This window comes from Artibeus jamaicensis, unplaced genomic scaffold, assembly GCF_021234435.1.
Source record: "Artibeus jamaicensis isolate MK-2021 breed Jamaican fruit bat unplaced genomic scaffold, CSHL_Jam_final scaffold_916, whole genome shotgun sequence".
Lineage (NCBI taxonomy): Eukaryota > Metazoa > Chordata > Mammalia > Chiroptera > Phyllostomidae > Artibeus > Artibeus jamaicensis.
In genome coordinates this window covers 10,313,866-10,332,452 of record NW_026522059.1, presented here as the reverse complement: position 1 = coordinate 10,332,452, position 18,587 = coordinate 10,313,866, and the positions used below count along the sequence as shown (strand labels likewise).

General features: G+C 52.9%; 1 protein-coding gene across 13 annotated transcripts in view; it reads right to left on the bottom strand.

Moving 5' to 3' along the window:
- Positions 1-18,587, bottom strand: part of MTSS1 (MTSS I-BAR domain containing 1) — a 137,800-nt gene that overhangs the window by 28,780 nt on the left and 90,433 nt on the right. The window lies entirely within an intron of this gene.

Sequence of the window (18,587 nt, the reverse complement as noted above, 5' to 3'; positions counted from 1 at the left end):
ATATGCAATACCCTCTAATATTTTCTACTCTGTTTTTTTAAGATGCTGGTTGTGACCCAGAAATTGATTTCACAGCCCACTTCACACATTGGTGACCCACGGTTTGAAAAATACTTCCCAAGGAAGAGGCCAAAGTAGTGTCTGGTATTTAGGGGAAAGCTGTGGTTGTTTTTGCTCGTTGTTGCTCCTCTTCTGACAAAACAACACTCTTAGCATTCTTTAGAGCAGCTAATAAGTCCATGCCAACTAATTGTTTCAAGGCACGTACACATACCTCAGAGGCTGGCAAGGCTAAGGCAGGATGAAATAATAGGGTGTTTTTTCACGGGTTTGGGTTATGCCAGTGCAAGAGGTCTGTCCTCACACTCAGCAAACACTCAGCAAATGTCCAAGTAAACTGCAACGCAGTTTGACTTCCCCGAAATTCTTGCCAGACTTTTCCCTTCAGGCACACCCTGGTCTAAGATTACTCCTGAAGGCCCCTTCCTTCCCGCTCTTAGAAACAACGTTTGAATCAGCACTTACTCGGGCGTGGGGGAGGGAGGAGCAAACTGGCACTACAGATGGTAATCCTGCCCCACCAGGGGAAAGCACGATTAATTATAAATGTTAGGAAAACACTGGGGCTCATGAAATCGGGGGGGAAATGTCAAATAAAGCACTATTTTTAGCAGACGAGGCCTTCAAGGGAGAGCCGCAGGAATTTATGGCAGGTTTAACCAAGTCGCATTAACGGGAGAAGAATTCCCTCCCTTATTAGTGCTTGTGACATTATTATGGGTTACACGCCCCCTCCGCCTTCTAGAAAGGGCCAAGGTGCTGTTCGCGTTCCAACCATTTTCCATTTTATTCTGCCAAACTAACAGGTTTCCAGAACTGAAAAAAAAAACTAGGAATAATAGTGGTATTATATGTTAGCAGTTTTATATTTTATCTGAATCTGAAAAGAGCAACCTTCTGAGCAATTCTCTAAAACATGGTTTCTCAACCGTAGCTCTGCTGACGTAGGGGCCAGATGTTTTCTTGTGGGAGACAGTCCTGTGCATCATCGGATGATTAGCAGGCCCCTGGTCTCTAGCTACTAGGGGCCAGTAGCAGCCCCCCAATTGGGAATACCCCAAAATGTATTCCTTCGGGAATAAAAATAGTCCCCTACCAAGCTGAGAAGCCCTGCGGTAAATCAACCTGAACCAGAACTGAATGTCCCCCGAGGCTGTTTAAATGCCTAGAAGTCTGGAAATGGCACCTTCTCCCTCCAGGCACCTGCCCCCACTCTCAGGCCTTAGGTACCCACCTCGGCAGACGTTAACCCGGGGAAACCAGCAGAGGGCGCTGCTTTCACATGAGCTGCTGGCCCCTCTGGGCTCCCTTCAGGTTCTCCTAAGCTTTTATTGCTCATAAGCCAGGACAAGGAACACTTTCTCCCCCAGGGAAATATCTCCTATTTTTCCTAGACCTTCATTTGATTAAAAGTTAATAACCTGGCCGTGCAAGGAAACTGGCGCACTCATTCATTGCTGGTACGCTAGTTCTTTTCTGGAGGAAAATTGGGCAGCAGCATCCCCTCCTTGACCCAGCAGTTCTGCTCTGAGAAACCGAACGAAGGAGATAATCAAAGATGCGAGCAAACCCTGACCTATAGGGCTGGTCATCGAAACGTCGTTCGGACCAGTAAAAACTGGCAACAAAAGCCCGTTGGAGGGAGCAGGTTAAATAAAGCATGTAACACTGCCACAGGGTGGACGGAGCAGCACGCAGGCAGCTGAACACTACAGGGCCATGCGTGAGGTCGTGGGAAGGTGAGTCATTTGTACAGAGCTTGAGACGTGTGCTCTGGGGCACGCCCTTTGCACGCATGAACGGGTTCAATTCTCACAACCCTCCTAGTTGTGTGGGTATTGTCATCACTCCCATTGTACAGACAAGAAAGGTGCCTTCTGCAATGTGTTCAAGGTCACCCGCTAGCAAGCAGGATTCCCACCCAGGCTGCACCTCCAGAGTCTGTGCATCTCACCACTCAGCACCCAGCACTTGTCACAGGCAAAGGGAGAAGGGAAGGGGCGGAGCCGAGAGCCAGGAACATGTCACCAAACTTATGCATCTCACACCGGTATGGGTGTTCGAGTTTTACAGCCCTTCTCAAGTTATTGGTTCTCGAGCCTAAAACTATCCAACTGGCAGCAGGGGGCTTGAACCCCGATCCTTGCTAAGCTACTCCAACAGCTCCATGATGGACAGTTGCTGTGTGGGTCCCCCAAGCTTCAGTCTGCTTTTGACAGCATTCTGCAGTTGGAAAAGGTCACCTCGGAGCTCAGTTCCCGCATCCCATCCCTCTGCTCGTTACTTCTGTGACCTTCCCAGATACTTTCCATAGATGGTCACCAGTAATTCATCATCCCCAGGAAAGCCCACAGCTTCACAAAAACAGCTGCACTGTGGTGTGAGAGCAAGCAGTTTCCAAACATGCTGCGTGCGCTGCAGCCCGGGGCCTCTGCAGCCCAGGGCACTCGGAGAGGAGGAATCAAAGAACCAGAGTAAACTTCCCAACTGCAGTGTCTCTGTCCAGCTGGGCACGAGGGCAGGGGACGGCAGATGACATCCCCCCGCGCCCCCGAAGCCCAGCCCTTAGCATTACTGCTGATCTGAGCAACTGGGAGCACCCTAAAAATAGCTCTCTCTGCGATATGCTTAACGTCTTGTTCTTCCTGACCCTGGCTAAAACTTAAAAAAATAAATCAGCAGGTTTGAAAAGCTTTAGAGGAACCAGGCTTCAGCGGCTAAGACAGAGCAGACATCTGGAAGAGCTCTGATTTGACAGTGGGAACACTTGTGGAAATCCAACAGCTGGCGGAGACACGCTCAGCACTTTCTGAGTGAGGACCAGACTGTGCTTGTTCCCGTGCACCCAGCACCCAGCACCGGTGCCAAATGAAGGAACCAACATGATCACTGTAAGAGCAAATCACCAGGCTGGCTGTACCTGGAGGCAGGACCAGGAACTGGGTTTATCTTGTGTTCCATCCATAAATATTTGTGCCTCTTCTATGTGCACACTACAGAAGAGCCAAAATAAGTAAAAGATACATATGAGATTCTTACTACATTAGAAAAGGTCTATACTATACTGACTCCAGGTCAGCCTGGAGAAACAATGACGGGTTCATTTCATTACCCATCATTACCCCTGCTGCGATGACTTACCACTCCCCTCAGGGGCTTAAAGCAGCACACATTCATTATTTACCAGGCTAAAACCAAGGGGTTGGACAGGCTCCATTCTTCCGGGAAGCTCTAGGGTGGAATCTGTTTCCTGACCTTTTCCAGCTTCTAAAGGCCGCCCGCACTCCCTGGCTCCTGGCCCCTTCCGCGATCTTCCAGCCAGCAGTGCAGCCTCTTCTGACTCTGCTCCTCCTTCCACTTCTTATGACCATACGGGATGTACCAGGTTGATCTCCCCATCTCGAGGTCCTTAACTAAACCACACCTGCAAAGCTCCTTTGCCATGTGAGATACCACAGTCACAAGTCTCGGGAATGAGGACATGGACACCTTGGAGGACCATTATTCTGCCGACCAAAGATGAGTAAACGTTGCTACTTTGGAGAGGGCAGAGGGGCACAGCGGTCCCATCTCCAGGGTCCATTGGTCTTCAACGGTTAGTCTGGGCCAGTGACCGAATTCCATGCAGTGACAGTTCAGGGATAGGACAAAGATGGAGAGGACATTGTTGGAGAGGCCTTTGGGGTAAATGTCCCTGATCTCAGAGAGAGACCCCAGAGGATGTGAACCGGAAGCAGGCTGCCCAGATGCTACAGTCAGCCATTGTCACAGCCATGGGGACGCCTGCCTGAGAAAGAGGCTCACCCTGTGGACCAAAGGCAGACAGAGCCTGGGTCCCCAGGTGACCATGCTGGGCCGCCAAATTAACACTCCCACAGCCTGCTCATCCCCCTGGATCTGGGCTCCTGTTTTGCAAGAACATACATTTCCTTCTTTTGAAAGCTGCTCTGCTCTGGTTCTGTTTCTTGCCAGTTCAACAAGAAAGAAGGAGGAAGGAAGGGGGCAATGACCTCTCAGGCTTCCTCCTGGAACCAGGCGTCACTTTGTTTCTAAAATAAATTTAAGTCCACCCCCTGCTGCTGAGGGATGCACAAATACTTCATGGCAAGAATCTTGGTTCTGCTCAGTGTGGTGTATGGAAGCACTTTCTCCTACGTCAAAGGTTTACACACACACACACACACACACACGTAGCACGGTGTGGTGGCAATCTAAACTGGAGGTTCTGCAAAGGAGACAAGCAGTGTAGAGAAAGAAAGAAAGGTCCAGAGGCTGGACGACCAAAGTGTGCGTGCTGGGGCACAGGAAACTCGCAACTCACAAACTCACAACGGTCTGTATCGGGTTCCTAGGGCTGCGGTAACAAGTACTCCAAACCAATTGGCTGAAAACAACCAAAACTGTGTCATCTCACAGCTCTGGAGGCTGAAAGCGAGGGTGCGCGGGGCCTCCTCTGGAACCCTACATGAAGGGCCTTCCCTCGCCTTTTCTCAGCTCTGGGGGTTCCCGACAGTCCTGGGCTTGTGGCCCCATCACGCCGGGCTCTGCCTCCGTCTTCATGTGGCACCATCCCTGCGTGTCTGTCCTCACCTGAGACACGTGTGTCTGTGTCCAAATTTCTCCTTATAAAGGCACAGTCATACTCAACTAGGGACAACCCTAATGACCTCATCTTCACTAGACTATGTCTACAGAGACCGTGTGTCCAAATAAGGTCTCATTTACAGGAAGCAGGGGTTAGGATTTTAACATATCTTTTTGGGGGAACACAAGGCACCCTGGGATAGGATTAAAGTGATTTCAAAGACAGTGAGGAAGTGGTGCAGGGCCCACGAGGTATTCCTGTCCCCACTTTATAATTAGGGACGATAATACCTTGCTGAGGGCCACAGGGCTTGCAGGTGGCAGAGCTAAGACCCCAGCCCTGAGTTTATGGAAACCAAAAGGCTCTTCCCTCTATGATGAGCTGCAGATGTTCCCAACCAAGGACAAAGAGGCATATTAAAGTCACCAGCAAAATACCAACTGTTTAATGCCTCCTTGGGAGCCAGTGGGGGAGGGGAACAGTAAGGTGAGTAGAGCCACCGACCCTTCCCCCTGCAAAGTCTGACGAGGTCATATCCTGCAGACTGACACTTGCCACGGTGACTCTGCAGAAAGAGGCAGCACAGTGACGTCCAGCTAGTGGCACTGTCCCATCCCTCCATGCTGCCTCATTTGCAGGCGGCTCCCACATCCCCTCACACTGGGGACTAATGGACAGGCCCCTCACGGGGTCCCCACTGTGGCAGGTGGTGAGTGAGAACTGAAAAGAGGATCTGTCAGGCCGGCCTCCGTGGCGGAGGGGGGAGGGCCGGGGAACGTGGGGCTGCAGAAGTGCCTGGGCTGAAGCGCACCCTACAATAACCCACTGTGCCTCGCGGCAGCCCCTCTGAGGGCCGATGTTGGAAGGCTGACGAGGAGTCAGGCGGTCACTGGCCGCGAGCATGCTCTCTGAACCCCTGCAGGAGACGAGCGCAAAGGGACAGGGCAGTTCACCCACAGCAGGGGCTCCCGACCTCGGCACAGCTGACGTTTGGACCAGGTCACTCTCCGTCATGGGGGGCCGTCCCGAGTATGGTGGGGGGCTACGCTCTGGATGCCGGTAGCTCACCCCAAGTCGTGATGTCGTGATGACCAGAAATGTCTCCAGACACCATCAAAAGTCCTCTGGGTGGAAAACTGCCCTTTTTGAGAACCACTGGCCCAGGAGAAGCAGCATGTGGCCCCTAAGGAGGGACCTGGGAAAGCCACACCTGACACGCTCAGCTGTTAACAGCAGCAGGCCTGCGCACACATGTCTCAGCGCTACGAGAAGCTATGAAGCTTGCTGCTCAACCCCGGCTTCCTGAGCAGAGGTAACAGGCAATTCCTATTCACCTAATGGAGCCAATATTCCACCTGCCGTTAAAGAAACATTCATCTCAACACAAGTGAGTAACATTCCCCACAAAGTCACCAGGCCCTGCTCCCTCCCTACAGCCTTAGGGACACAGGAATGCAACCACGAGCAGCTCTTGCTCAAGTCCAAAATGTCGGACATATCCAAACAACTAGGAGAGGCAGCCCGAGAGGCCCTGGTCAGGCAGGGGCTCAGGCGCAGAGGGACCCCCATCTGTGTCTTCAGGAAGAGCCCGCTCATGGGGCCAGTGGGAGCCTGGAGGGGCGGGGGCAGTGGGACAAAGAAGCGACCCGTGGCTACTCAACAGTTCTCGTGACTTCTATGTGGACACCGGCCCCCAGTGCCCTGTCAGGGAGAGACACAGGTCGAAAGTGTCCCCGCAGACCTGTGACATGGGCACTAACCAAGAGCCACGCGAGCCCAGCCCCAGCGGGCGCCTTCTCCTCACCACGTGTGGGCGCACAGAACCGCTCACTGCGCCGCCTCGGCCACACATTTAAAGACCCGAGAGAGGCACCTGTGTGCAGTTCCCAGGCAGGCAACTCCAAAACCTATCGAATATGCCTGTAGGTCCTCCCATGATGTATTTTTATCAGGAATCTTTTCCAAAATGTATCTGTTTTATCCACACCAAATCTTACCTGTTGAGGTAAGCAACCTCCTTCCCCTCCCCACTGACCTGCAAGAGTCCCGGGGGCTCCTCAGCAGCTCTATCCCATCCTCCCTCCTCCCTGACATGTACGTGGGGTTGCGTGCACCCCAGGCGGCAGCTGCTCACCATGGCTGATCTGAAGTCTTGGCACAAGCTCCTCGCCACCTCCCGAATCAGCAGGAAGGTCAGAAATAGCAGCAGCAGAGTCAAAGGGTTACGAGCTTGGCTCTGAAATCAATGTGGACTCGAGGCTCAGCTCCCCCGTTTGCAGCTGTGTGGCCTTGAGTCTTACTTAGACTCAAATGTTAATGACTGTCCCCTAAACAAACGGGAAAGCTGACTGGTGTTTTATTCATTTTTGTTGCATACACCGCACTCAACATGCATCATCTATAATGTCTAGTTTGGGTTCCTGTGACACAACCTGAGCACTCTAGATTTTTTTTAAAGATTTTTTTTCTTATTTTTAGAGAGAGGATAAGGGAGAGACAGAGAGGGAAAGAAACATCCCTGTGCTAGAGATACACCGATCAGCTGCCTCTCTCACACCCTCAACTGGGTACTGGGCCTGCAACCCAGGCATGTGCCCTGACTGGGAACTGAACTGGCAACCTTTCGGTTTGCAGGGTGGCAGTCAATCCATTGAGCCACACTAGCCTGGGCTAGATTTTTTAATAATTGTCCCCAACCTTTTACAATTGCTTCATCCTACTTTGATGGCACTTTTTAAAATGTAACTGGCTTTTATTTTATCATTCTATACATTCTACCTATTTCGTAGAAAAGATCAATCTTGATTTTTCACACTCATATCCCAAAGGTTTACATACCTTGCAATTAACTAACTTTATGATGGGCCATACAACTGGCGTGTAAAGATGTGGGCGTACACACAGCTGACTCTAGAGGAAGCCTGCAACTCAGGTGGAAGAGGTGTGTGGATAGGCAGAGACACCTCCTGGCTGCGAACTCACTGCAGGCGAGGATCGATACGTTTGAGAGAAAAAATAAAGAGCACTGGTTCTATCGATGGTAGGGCTTCGATGGAGCCATAATCAGCCCAGTCCCACAGGAAAGCAGAGGCCAGAGCAATTAACTGAGGCCCGGCTGGGGCACCTGCCCACACCAATGCACTGGCCACCGCGTAACAGCCCACACTTCTCCCACACCTAACATCGCCCTTGTCTAAGGAGCAGGATAATGAGCACAAGGAAGGAAGGTTAATCTTAGGAAGGGCAGCTTCTCTCAAAGACAGAACTGTTCCTTCTCCCCACACATCTCGGGAAACCAAAGCCGAGGAGCATCCCGAGGGCCAGACCAGGGACAACGTGCTTGTACGTGAAGTTACGCGTCAACAGCGTGGTCGATGGAACTCAACGCAGCAGCACTGAGAGGTTCACGGTCAAGCTGCTGCAGCGAGCCTGGGTCGCCCGGTGCCCTGCACGTTCAAATAGCGCAAGCAGCCACCAGTGGTTAACCAGCTCTGAAAGGCACCCCCAGAGTTCTGGACTCGGTTGTCTACTTTTATACTGCAAAGCTCAGGACACTCGTGCCACCAACCTCCTCCAGCAAAGACCATAAAGGAAAGGCGTGGGGTACCTGATGTTGGGTGCCATCGGGGACCACTCAGGGTCATCTGCCACGGCCTGCAGCAGAAAGGGTGTCTCTCTCCTTGATCTCACGTCCCTGCCCTCCGAGAGCCCATCCGTCTCGAAATGTCAGGTGTCCTTTCACCTTGACGGTGGGCTGGAGGGCCGCCCTGGCACCACACAGCAGAAACCGCCTCAGCGTGCGTCAGCTGCCGCTCCGGCCGGGCCATCTGCTGCCTGCGATGCCTGCAGCCGGTACTCCACATGGCTAACATGCCACGCACATGCCAGCATCATGCTCGACCGGGAGGCCGACGCCCTACTTCTGCCATCTCCCTGGCATGTTTTGGGATGTTTTTATTTTACAATTTTAAGCGATGGTACATGGACTTCCAAAAGGAGAGTGAAAGTGTCTCAAGATGCCACCTGAACGGCAGCCTCAGTTCTAAATAAGAAAGGAGGGAGCTCAATTCTTAGACCTCAAAAAGCTTAACACGAATGCCCAAGCTAACAGATATTTGGTCCAAGGGGCCAAGTCCAAATGGCCACTAGGTGGACCACTGTAGCCAGACCGACAAAAGGACTGGTCACAGGATGGTGTGGGCACGCCGGGCAGGGGTGCCAGCTGGCCCTCCGATGGAGATGGGCACTCCCCTCAAGGCTCCATGAAGTGGACCCTCCAGGTGACCTCAGGCTGCATTCAATTACCTTCTTCCTCCTTTGGGAGAATGGCCTCAGCTGAGATGCTGGAGAAGAGACAGGACAGCATTCCCCTACTCCCCAGACACTGGGAAAACGAGACTGCCGGCTAACCGCTGTGCTCTGAGTGGAGGAGATGGCCCTCACTCAGCGTGCGTCTCATCTGAACTTGGAAGCGATGGCTTTCCGGGTGACCTTAGTGCGGGAAGGTGCCTAAGAAAACGCAGGAGGCCCCAAGCAGCAGTTGTTTGCTGGTTGGCGTCACAATTTTACCCTGAAGTAGCAGAGAGGCTCCTGATGACTTCTCAGGAGCCCCGCACTCGCTGCCACTTCTCCTGTTCAAGGAGAAGCATCCTTGCTCTTTGCTGCATTTGTGCAGCAGCTGGTTCCCGTCAGGGGCACTGTCATTGTCATTAAAGGTCAGAGAAGGCGCTCAGGATATTAAGAACTTCAAATTAACAAACCACATTTCTTCTGGCTTCATCAGCATTTTATTTTTGTCCTTGGGCCTGGAGAGGTGGACAACTGGGAGAGGGTGGCATCCTAGGACACCCTATGTTTGTTTAACTACGGAGAGGGGAGGGAGAGAGAAGTTCCTGGAATTACAGTTACCATGCAGAGATCATTTACCATCTCACACCTGCCACGCAACCTCGCTCCACTCAGTGGCCCACGCTTAAATCACTGAACAGCATCCAAATACCTATGTCAGCCTTGAAAATGGCTTCAATCTACCCGAACACTTTTGTATGTGCTATTTAGATCACCTACGTGTTCTTGCAACCAAAACACAGTTTAATTTCAAGGAAACTGGCAAATGAGGACTGTGAGTGGTATTTTAAGCAGTGGAAAGATCTGTCCCTTGGTCCTCATGGGGTTTTATAAGACAAAAAGAAAAGTTCAAAAAAAAAAAAAAAACCCCTTAAAGCCATTTTCAAAAATCACACAGGAAGCGTAACTTCCCTCCGCGGCAGTGCCACGCCCCAGGACCGCTTAGATTTTGCAGGAAGAAGAAAGCACATGGAGTTTCCTGCTCCCAAAACTGTGCTGTCGGCTGCTGCGTGTGGCTGAGGAGTGACAGGCGGTGCAGCGGGTGTTTACGGGGGCAGCTAATAGTGAGTGCTCAGCAAACGCTGGAGAAGGTCGGTCTGTTTCGGGAAGGCACCCCTGTGCCCACATGCGGGTGGGAAGACACTGCAAACTGTGATCAGCTGACAGTCTTTTGGCCAATCTCACACGCCCCAGCCTCTCCGACTTCACGACTTTTCAAAAAGCAGAGAAAAAAATTTAAAAACCCACACACAGTCCTAGCACCATCTGGTGGCTTCAGACCAGCAAGCACAGGATTCTGGCTGCACGGTCCTGGCAGCCACGCAGACCGATACTCCTCTTCCTTTGTTGCTGTTTTAAAAGCAAAGCGAGAAGAGTAATATGGGAACACAAAAACACGCTTGCACTCTGGGGAAACCATCGCGGGGGCAAGCGCATTCTGACGGCGATTTTCCCCGCCTTCGTTTCCGAAGGAACGGTGCCGGGTTGAAAAGCACTGTGGGGGTGTCACCCGGGAAATGCTGCTGGCTCTCCGGCCTCTGCCACCGTGAACGCCCACCTCTAGGGTCCTGCTCTGCTGGCATGGGTGCGGGAAGATGCTCCCTCGGGAGCCCGGCTGGAGTGGCTCGAGGTCGCCAACTCGTGCCAGCGAAGCAGATGTGGGCTGACATGCAGGGCCTCACGTCTCCGCAGCACAGGACAGTGAACTATCGGGCAGATAACACGCGCGCAGCCGCAGACTGGGGCGCTCTCTCCCAGGCAGCCTTCGGGGAAGGTTGGATAAGTCAGAAAGTGGCCTGACGAATACAGAAGCAGAACAGGGCAGTTCATGTCTTAGGGGTGGGAGTAAAAGGTGGGTGCACGTACCTCCCCCAAAGGGATGACACCCCAAAGTCCTCCGGCTCTGCTTCTGCTGGCGACCAGACCTCTTTGTGACAAAAGGTTTACCCTTAAATCCTAAAGTACCTAAATCAGGTTACCTTTGTGCGTTGCTGGCCTAAGAACTACTCTGTTCCTTTAAGGGGCTTCTGTGTATCCCTGAATCATGCCAGAAGGGTTGGCCTTACCATGTGTCAGGAAGCAATCTTGCTACTTTCCATATTATTTAGAATAGTTACCATTTGCTGAGGGCTCGCAATCAGGTACATGCAAGCCCACTACATTCAGATTTTTTAAATCCCATTGTATTTTTCATATAGGTATCATTACAGTGTAGGTATTATTACCCTCATTTTACAGATGAGGACAAGGCAGCTCAGAGAAGTTCAGTAACTTGTCCAAGGCCACACAGTAGAATCCGGGATTTGCCTCCAGGGCTGAGTTCATAATTACAGCGTCTAACCATTCTTAAGGACATCTCACTGTTGCCAGTCATGTACCGCGGTGGGCTGACAAGTGAGGGTCTCCTCTCCTCACCCCCATCTCTAACATCAGCCAGACCCCACCCGCACTGTCGCCGCTGCCTGGCTGCAATGGTGTCCGGGCTGGTTTCCATGCCCTGCCCTGGGACTGGGGGGATGTGGACCACCTCAGCACAGGTCACCTCCCGCCACCGTCCTTTGGCACGGGGTGCTGTTTATTCATGCAGAAGACCCTTCCCTACTTGCTGGCGGAATTTTTCCCATAATCACCCTTTCAGCTACTGACACATCCCAGGATGGGCCGCTGCCACAGTGTCTGAGGAACAGGCAGCCCCGCTTAGCCAGACCCAGATCTCTCCGAGCTCCAGAAACACTGTTGTCTCCTCCAACAGCACATAATGGGATGTGTGCACATTTTTTAACACAGTAGGTGCTCAACAAACCTCAGTTAGAGGAATGTGGCAGTTACACCAAACTTGCAGGCTTAGAACACTCGCTATTGCCGATTCTTAGCCCCTCTCCCTTCTCCTCCCTTTCCTTCATCCCTCCTGCACATGCCACCACCGCTGTGACAGGGGATTAATTTATCAAGAGAAGCTAAGACTTAAGATTCCGAAGGAAACACGGCACAGTTAGGCCAGGGCTCCTGGCGGCACTCAGGAGTGGACTCACAGAGCTCCACGTTGTAGCTGATTTTCTCGCTGAATTCATCTAAGTTGATGTGAACAAACTTATCAATGACATTATTCTCTTCTTCAATTCTCTCAATTTCTAACTCGAGTTACTGTACCTTCGCCAGTTTCTGAATGAATGTTTGGATGCTTTCTGATCTAAAAATAATGGAAACGCTAACCCTGAGTCAGCAAACAGGAAGCTGGTTCTAACGACCAGACAAAGTATTATAAATGAGGCTCAGGCAGGCAAGAAAGCAGCACCACAGCACAAGCAGAGTGTCCCCAAGCCCCTCCAAGCAGGGCCACCCCGTCCCCCACCCTCCACATGGTACGGCAAGGCTGTCACTGGTTTCAGTCCCTGGCTCCCCGTTGAGTTGGGTCCAGAAGTATCTCGGACCCCAAAACCATTTTCAGTATTTCTGGAAGTCCCTTTACTGCTCAGGCAAAATCAACCACACACAGTCCTTTTGTTCTGCCCTGGACTTGTATTAAATGCAGTGGAAATGACCCTGGACTAACAATTACTACATTTCTCTAAAGAAAAGGTGGGAGGAGGAGGGACTTCACTGTTACTTCAAACTGTAACTTGCTCAGTGAGTAAGATGTCCTGTAACGCTTGAGGGGGTGCTGGGGCGAAGACCAGCAGTGCTCGGTGGACTGAAGCTTCCCCCGCAGACCCCAGTCCGGCCCAGGTTCTACAGGACAGGACAGAGGCCAGCAGCCCGATGACCCTTCCAGGTTCAACTACACCGGCCTGTTAGATGCGATGCCCCTGAGAGCTGTACCAGGCGGTCGCGAGCGCACCCACGTGTTCTCTGTGCCCATACGTGCAGTCACTGCACTGGTGACCTTGTCCTGGGCAGGCCACCCAGTGGGCCGGGGTTCTTCACTGGACGGAGAACAACCACGCCCAAGTCACCCCTGAACTGCCAGATGCCTGACCCAGAATGAAGGCTCACTAGATATGTGCTGATAACGGAAATGGAAAAAGGGGGGAAAAGTTTAAAAAAAAACAGACAAACTCTTATTCTGAGGAACAGATACTCCTAATGTTTTAGCAGCTGAGACAAATCTGAGCTTGCAGAGGAAGGCGGTGACAGATTTCCTCCATCAGTGTGAGACTGCCTGGTGCATCCACTCTGCTCCGTGGGGTGAGAACACCGAGGGCCCCGAGGCTGCGAACTCTGGGCGGCCTACTTGGCTTGAGGTTCAAGGTCATGTAGGCAAAGAACATACTGTACCCCAAGTGGTAATCTAATAAAAAATACCTAGATCAATGCCTGGTGATTCTGCCAGCCTTCCAACTCAAACTATGCATCTGAGCACCTCCTAGGTGTAAGGCCTTATGTCATGAGTGGTTAGCAATTCTTCTTCCACGTACGAACACGCTCAAAAGAAAACAGAAAGGCAAAACAAAGAATAGTCTTTTGAGATGTGGGGCTGACACAGACCTCAAAAGTCCCCATAAGGACACAGCAGGGCCCATTAAAAACACTCGCAACATTCAGGACGCACTTTTCTGAAGATAATTACTGACGATCCCAGGCAGCATCAGGTCCCCCTGTAAGCTACGCCTTCGCTGGCACAGCTCTGTTGCCATGACGACAACCATCTGGCTGAAGTACCAGGGACCTACCCCGTGGTATCCTCAACAGTAAGCCCTGGGATTTCTCCTTTTTAAAGACTTTATTTATTTATTTTTAGAGAGGGGAAGGGAGGGAGAAAGAGGGGGAAACATTAGTGTGTGTTGCCTCTCACATACCCCCTACTGGGAACCAGGCCTGCACCCCAGGCATGTGCCCTGACTGGGAGTCTGGCGACCCTTTGGTTCACAGGCCAGCGCTCAATCCACTGAGCCACACCATCCACATCTATGCACTACAGAATCTACAAGCCAAATGAGGCCTTAGCGGTAACCGAATTGTAGAATGCCATCAGAATTTTTTTCTCTCCCACCCCTGCCGGGCAAAAGGGCTCCAGGGCCAGAGAACTTCCTCACTCTGTGCTCGGAGGAGGAGGGCAGGAGCGTCCTCTGCAGCCCTGGGAGTAAAGTGAGTGTCGGTTCAAGGAAGGCGGGAGTTCCCGTCTGGGGCACTTTCCCTAACGCGTTCACTCTGACGGTTTTGGCAACACTGCCATGAGCTCGATGAGGCTGAACGAACCAAAGACATGGCCATGGGACGCGGCACCTCCCAGGTCTTCAGTACAGAACTGACCTCTAATTCCAGACACTAAATGCCACCTGGAACTTCATGATTGTCACTATTTCACTGTTACTCTCCATGGAAAGAGCACTAAGGCCCCTGGTGGTATTTGGTGAACCACGTGGGGGGTTGCAGATGGCAGAAACATAACCGCATGCCTTGCGTCCACACGCTGTAGAACCAACGCACATGTGTATAAACACACACACACACACAAGCAAGCCCCCCTGGGACGTGCCTGCCTCGTTAGTCACGTCTGCCGAGCAGCACCTAGGACGGCTTCTCCCAGGGTCCTGGCCACCACGGGACCCTGAGATGAATGCACGCGGGTTCTTAGGTCCTAACTCCCAAGGGAAGACATTTGTCCAGTCCAGACCAGGCCTGGGAGGAGGCTGAGTCGGGGCATCGCAGGGCGAGAACCACGTGTTGTGAGAGCGAGTGCAAGCTTCGAGGACGGGGCACTCCTGAACCCCACCTACTGTCACATGTGCTGCCGTGAGGCATGGCCCAGACCCAGGCACCTGATCACAGGTGGTCCCACGGCAACAAGGCGCCCGGATGCTCTCCTGGGTGTTGTGTCATTCTGCCCCTCAGCCCCACGTCCCGGACGGCCTCTGGACGGCCCTTGCATCTTTCGATAGCCACTCTGGGCCAGGCTCCCTGACGCCACCATCCTGAAGCAAGGTCAGAGGCTCATTTCATATAAGAGTCAGAAAGTTGTAAGGGAATGTTTTTAAGACTCCAGTTCACTTAGTGCCTTACAATTTCCCCCACATAAGACTGTGAAAGGATGAAAATGACGGGCATGGCCGACACCACTCTCACTGGTCTCAGACCCCCAGGCAGGCTCATTCCCGCAGAAAGAGACTGGACGTGAAGACGGCCGCAACGAGCAGGCGTCTCCCCAGAATGCCGCCACGCAGCCCCCCAGGATTTCCACCAGTGTTCCCCGCAGGAACCCAGCACCCGTGTGGGGGGGACGCCACAAAGTACCCTGCTAGTCCTTCATCAGCAAACGTGCTGCAGCTTGAGGCAGGAATCGGCTCCTGCAGGAATCAGCATTAATTTGGTGTCCATCCCACAGAGGTGACATTGTATCACTCCAAACCAGCGGTGACAACTGAGGGAACACAGCTCAGAGCCGCTCCTGACCAGAAGGCAGGGGACGAACAGGCACAGCCCCATCCCAGAAGAAGGAGCCACCCTCCCCCACTGTGGGACCCTTAGCGGAGGTTCCAGCTGACTGCACATGGCCACAGGAAATGGTGTGGATGAGCGGCCATGGGGGGTAGGGAGAGGGGTGGCCCTGCGTCCAGATAACTGAGAAGACAACCCCGCCGCCCACGAGATGCTGGCTTATCTCAGGGGACAATTACCCAGCTATTACAAAGCTGAAACTGACCGTCCGGAGAGAAATGTAGGCATCAGGGGTTATCCGGTCCCAAGGAAGAAAACAGGAAAAACAATGACATCTGAATGACTTCAAGTTTGGAGAGAGAGGATGTGTGTGTGTGTGCATGAGAGAGACCGAGGGCCACAAGCGAGCCCTGGGCAGAGGCAATGCTAGGCCACCACATCAACACTGGGTCGCACCCAGGCTGCAGACAAGCACTCAAAGCAGATTGGTAGCCGATGGAAAGCATAAACCCAATTTTCTTATTATTTTCAAGTCCAATGAGACCCATCAAGCAGAGGAAGTAAACCCACGGCAGCCACCACCCAGATGCAGATGCCCTGCCGGACAGGCAGACAAATCCTTCATGCAGGCCACGCATCCAGTTTCACTGCTCAGAAAGCAGGGCTGGGTGCTAGTAGGGAAGGGAGCCCTGGGGGGCGTTCCTCCAGCCCCGAAGGCTGGCCTGATTCCGAACACAGAAATGGGCGTTAGCAGGCCACGCCGGTTACGCATCTGCACCCAGGCCCCGGCTACACCACCCCTCAGCCAGCTCAGGGTGACCCAGCTACCCTACACCACCTCTCAGGGTTCTGGCTGGACATCCCCGGTCACTGTCCAGCTCCCTCACCAACCAGTGGTGTAACCTTGGGCGGTATCCACTCTGAACCTCAGCTTCCTCCACTGACGGCACCTCCACTACAGAGCTATTGAGGATCAAGCGAGGTGATCCCCGTGGGCTGCTGAAGACCAGGTGCCACGCGCACGGGGTAGGCACTCAACAGACACTGTCACCATGCTCAGGACACCTAAACCCACAGCCACCGTTCCAGCCCTCTTCCCTGCCTCTGTGGGCGTGGCCTCACACCAGACTCTCAACTAAACCTGCTTTAGGGTTACACCCCACCTCATCCCCAGATGCATCTGCATTTTCTAGTAGTGCCTCACCTGTAGCAAAAACGTGTGCAATGATCAACTAGGAGGAGGGGTCCCTGCCTTCAAAGACAGCCACAGGAGGTCACTCCCACGGTCTGGGGCTGCCGTGCATGGCTGCACAGATCGTGCAGGGTGTGGCTCCAGTGCACGCCATTCCCTCTGGCAACTCGCCGTGGGCATCCTAAGTTCTGTTTTCTACCCCCATCAAATCCAGAACTCGATTGCAGGGGAATCTATCTGAGTCACAGCCCCGCCAGCTCTGCTGCCCCCTCTTCCTCTCATTTCGTCTGTTGGCAAACTTGAAAAGAGACTGATTCACTCTCAGGCAAGGAACAGCTCCTGCCGAGACAGCTGGAGGGGAGGGCTGGGTGATGGATGCTCTGCAACCAAAACCTTGTCTAAACGGAACCCAGGCCAATACTGATGGCCCACCACATTCAGTTTAAAAATCAAACAGTAAGCCCTGACCTGTGTGGCTCAGTTGGCTGGGCATCGTCTCGTGGGGCAAGGAGCTGCTGGTTCGATTATTGGCTGGAGCACGTGCCTGGGTTGCAGGTTCAGCCCCTGGTCAGGGCACATGCAGAAGCAGCTGATCAAGGTTTCTCTTTCTTCCTCCCTACCCCTCTCTCTAAAATAAACAAAATATTTTTAAAACATCCAAGATTAAATTCTCAGAATGAGGGTGTGACACCACATGCTCTCATTCCTGGGTGGGTAGGTAGATGGTAAATTTTATAGTGCGTGTATTTTCCCACAACAAAAAAAGAAAATTAAAACAACCTCAGTGACTCTCAATGGTCTCGTCACACCCTTGCTCCGGGGATGGTTCTGGAGGAGAAACTGAGGACAGAACACAAACATGACTCCTGCCCTGAGCAGGCCCAGCTTGAAGGCCTCAGGACAAGTCACACGCCATCACAGGACCAACCGCTGAGTCTCACACCCTACCCTGCTCAGCTCCCCAGACGCTGGCTGCTCGGGCCCTGGGGCCTTTGGCTTTCAGGGTCCTCCAGCATCGCTTTTCCACTTGTCACCGTCAGAGGGGACAGCACCGCTGACCCTCCCAGCTCTAGGCCACGTGTGCCTCCAACTGAGGCGGGAGTGCAGTGTCCTGTTTCCAAGTGCAGGGCACAGGTAAAGCAGACCAAACAGGAAGAGACTCGACCCAAGTGTGCCGAGGAACGTGTGGAGCTCTGCTGTGACCACGTGACTGTGTCAGAAGGCACCAGCCCAGGCTTGAGTGTACAACAGATTAAGATCCCCCACCATGAAGTGCAAGACCGAGTGGGGCTCGTCTGCACCAGGACCGGGAAGCTGGGGAGGTTACGTAAGGCCACTGGCCCTGCCACCTCCTCGGATGTCGATGATGCCGCTGCTGCAGGTGTGCTTGCCCCAGACAGGACGACGCCCCAGTCACATAGCTCTGTTCCGTGACACGGGCCCCCCACTACACCTGACATACTGCCTGTAGCTCGATGCCATGACTCAGTCCCCAAAAGTCGGGCAGGGACCAGGAGAGGCAACCACAAATCAAAACAGCCCTGCTGCCAGTCTCCAGCCTCCTACAGGAGTCGGACACACAAGCAAACAGGAGCCCTGCGTGTCACAGGTATTACCGTGGAGCAGGGGACACAAAAGGGAGAATGGGCGGGAGACAGATCCTGTGAGTCCTCCACCCCCAGGCCTCCAACAAATCCCCTCTCTGAGTCTGAAGTGACTGCTGCTGCTACAAAGCTTGACTGATAGGATCAGTGAGAGGAAACTCACCCCTTGAGCAATGAGGCACTTACTGCTGAAATTGTGATGGCTTTTTCATCTCCGATTCGGAGTTCCTTTGGAAAATAGGGACTGATTATTAAACCATCAGATTAGCTGGCAGAAACGCACACCTAGGAACTAACATTTTATCTGCCCTCGTGCCGGCAGCAAACCCTGACGTTTTTTCAATTAGGATTCTGTAAGCAGGGAGCCCACGGCTGGACATGCGCTCGGCTCGAGGAGCAAGGGCAGGCCGTCCCTCTCCTGCAG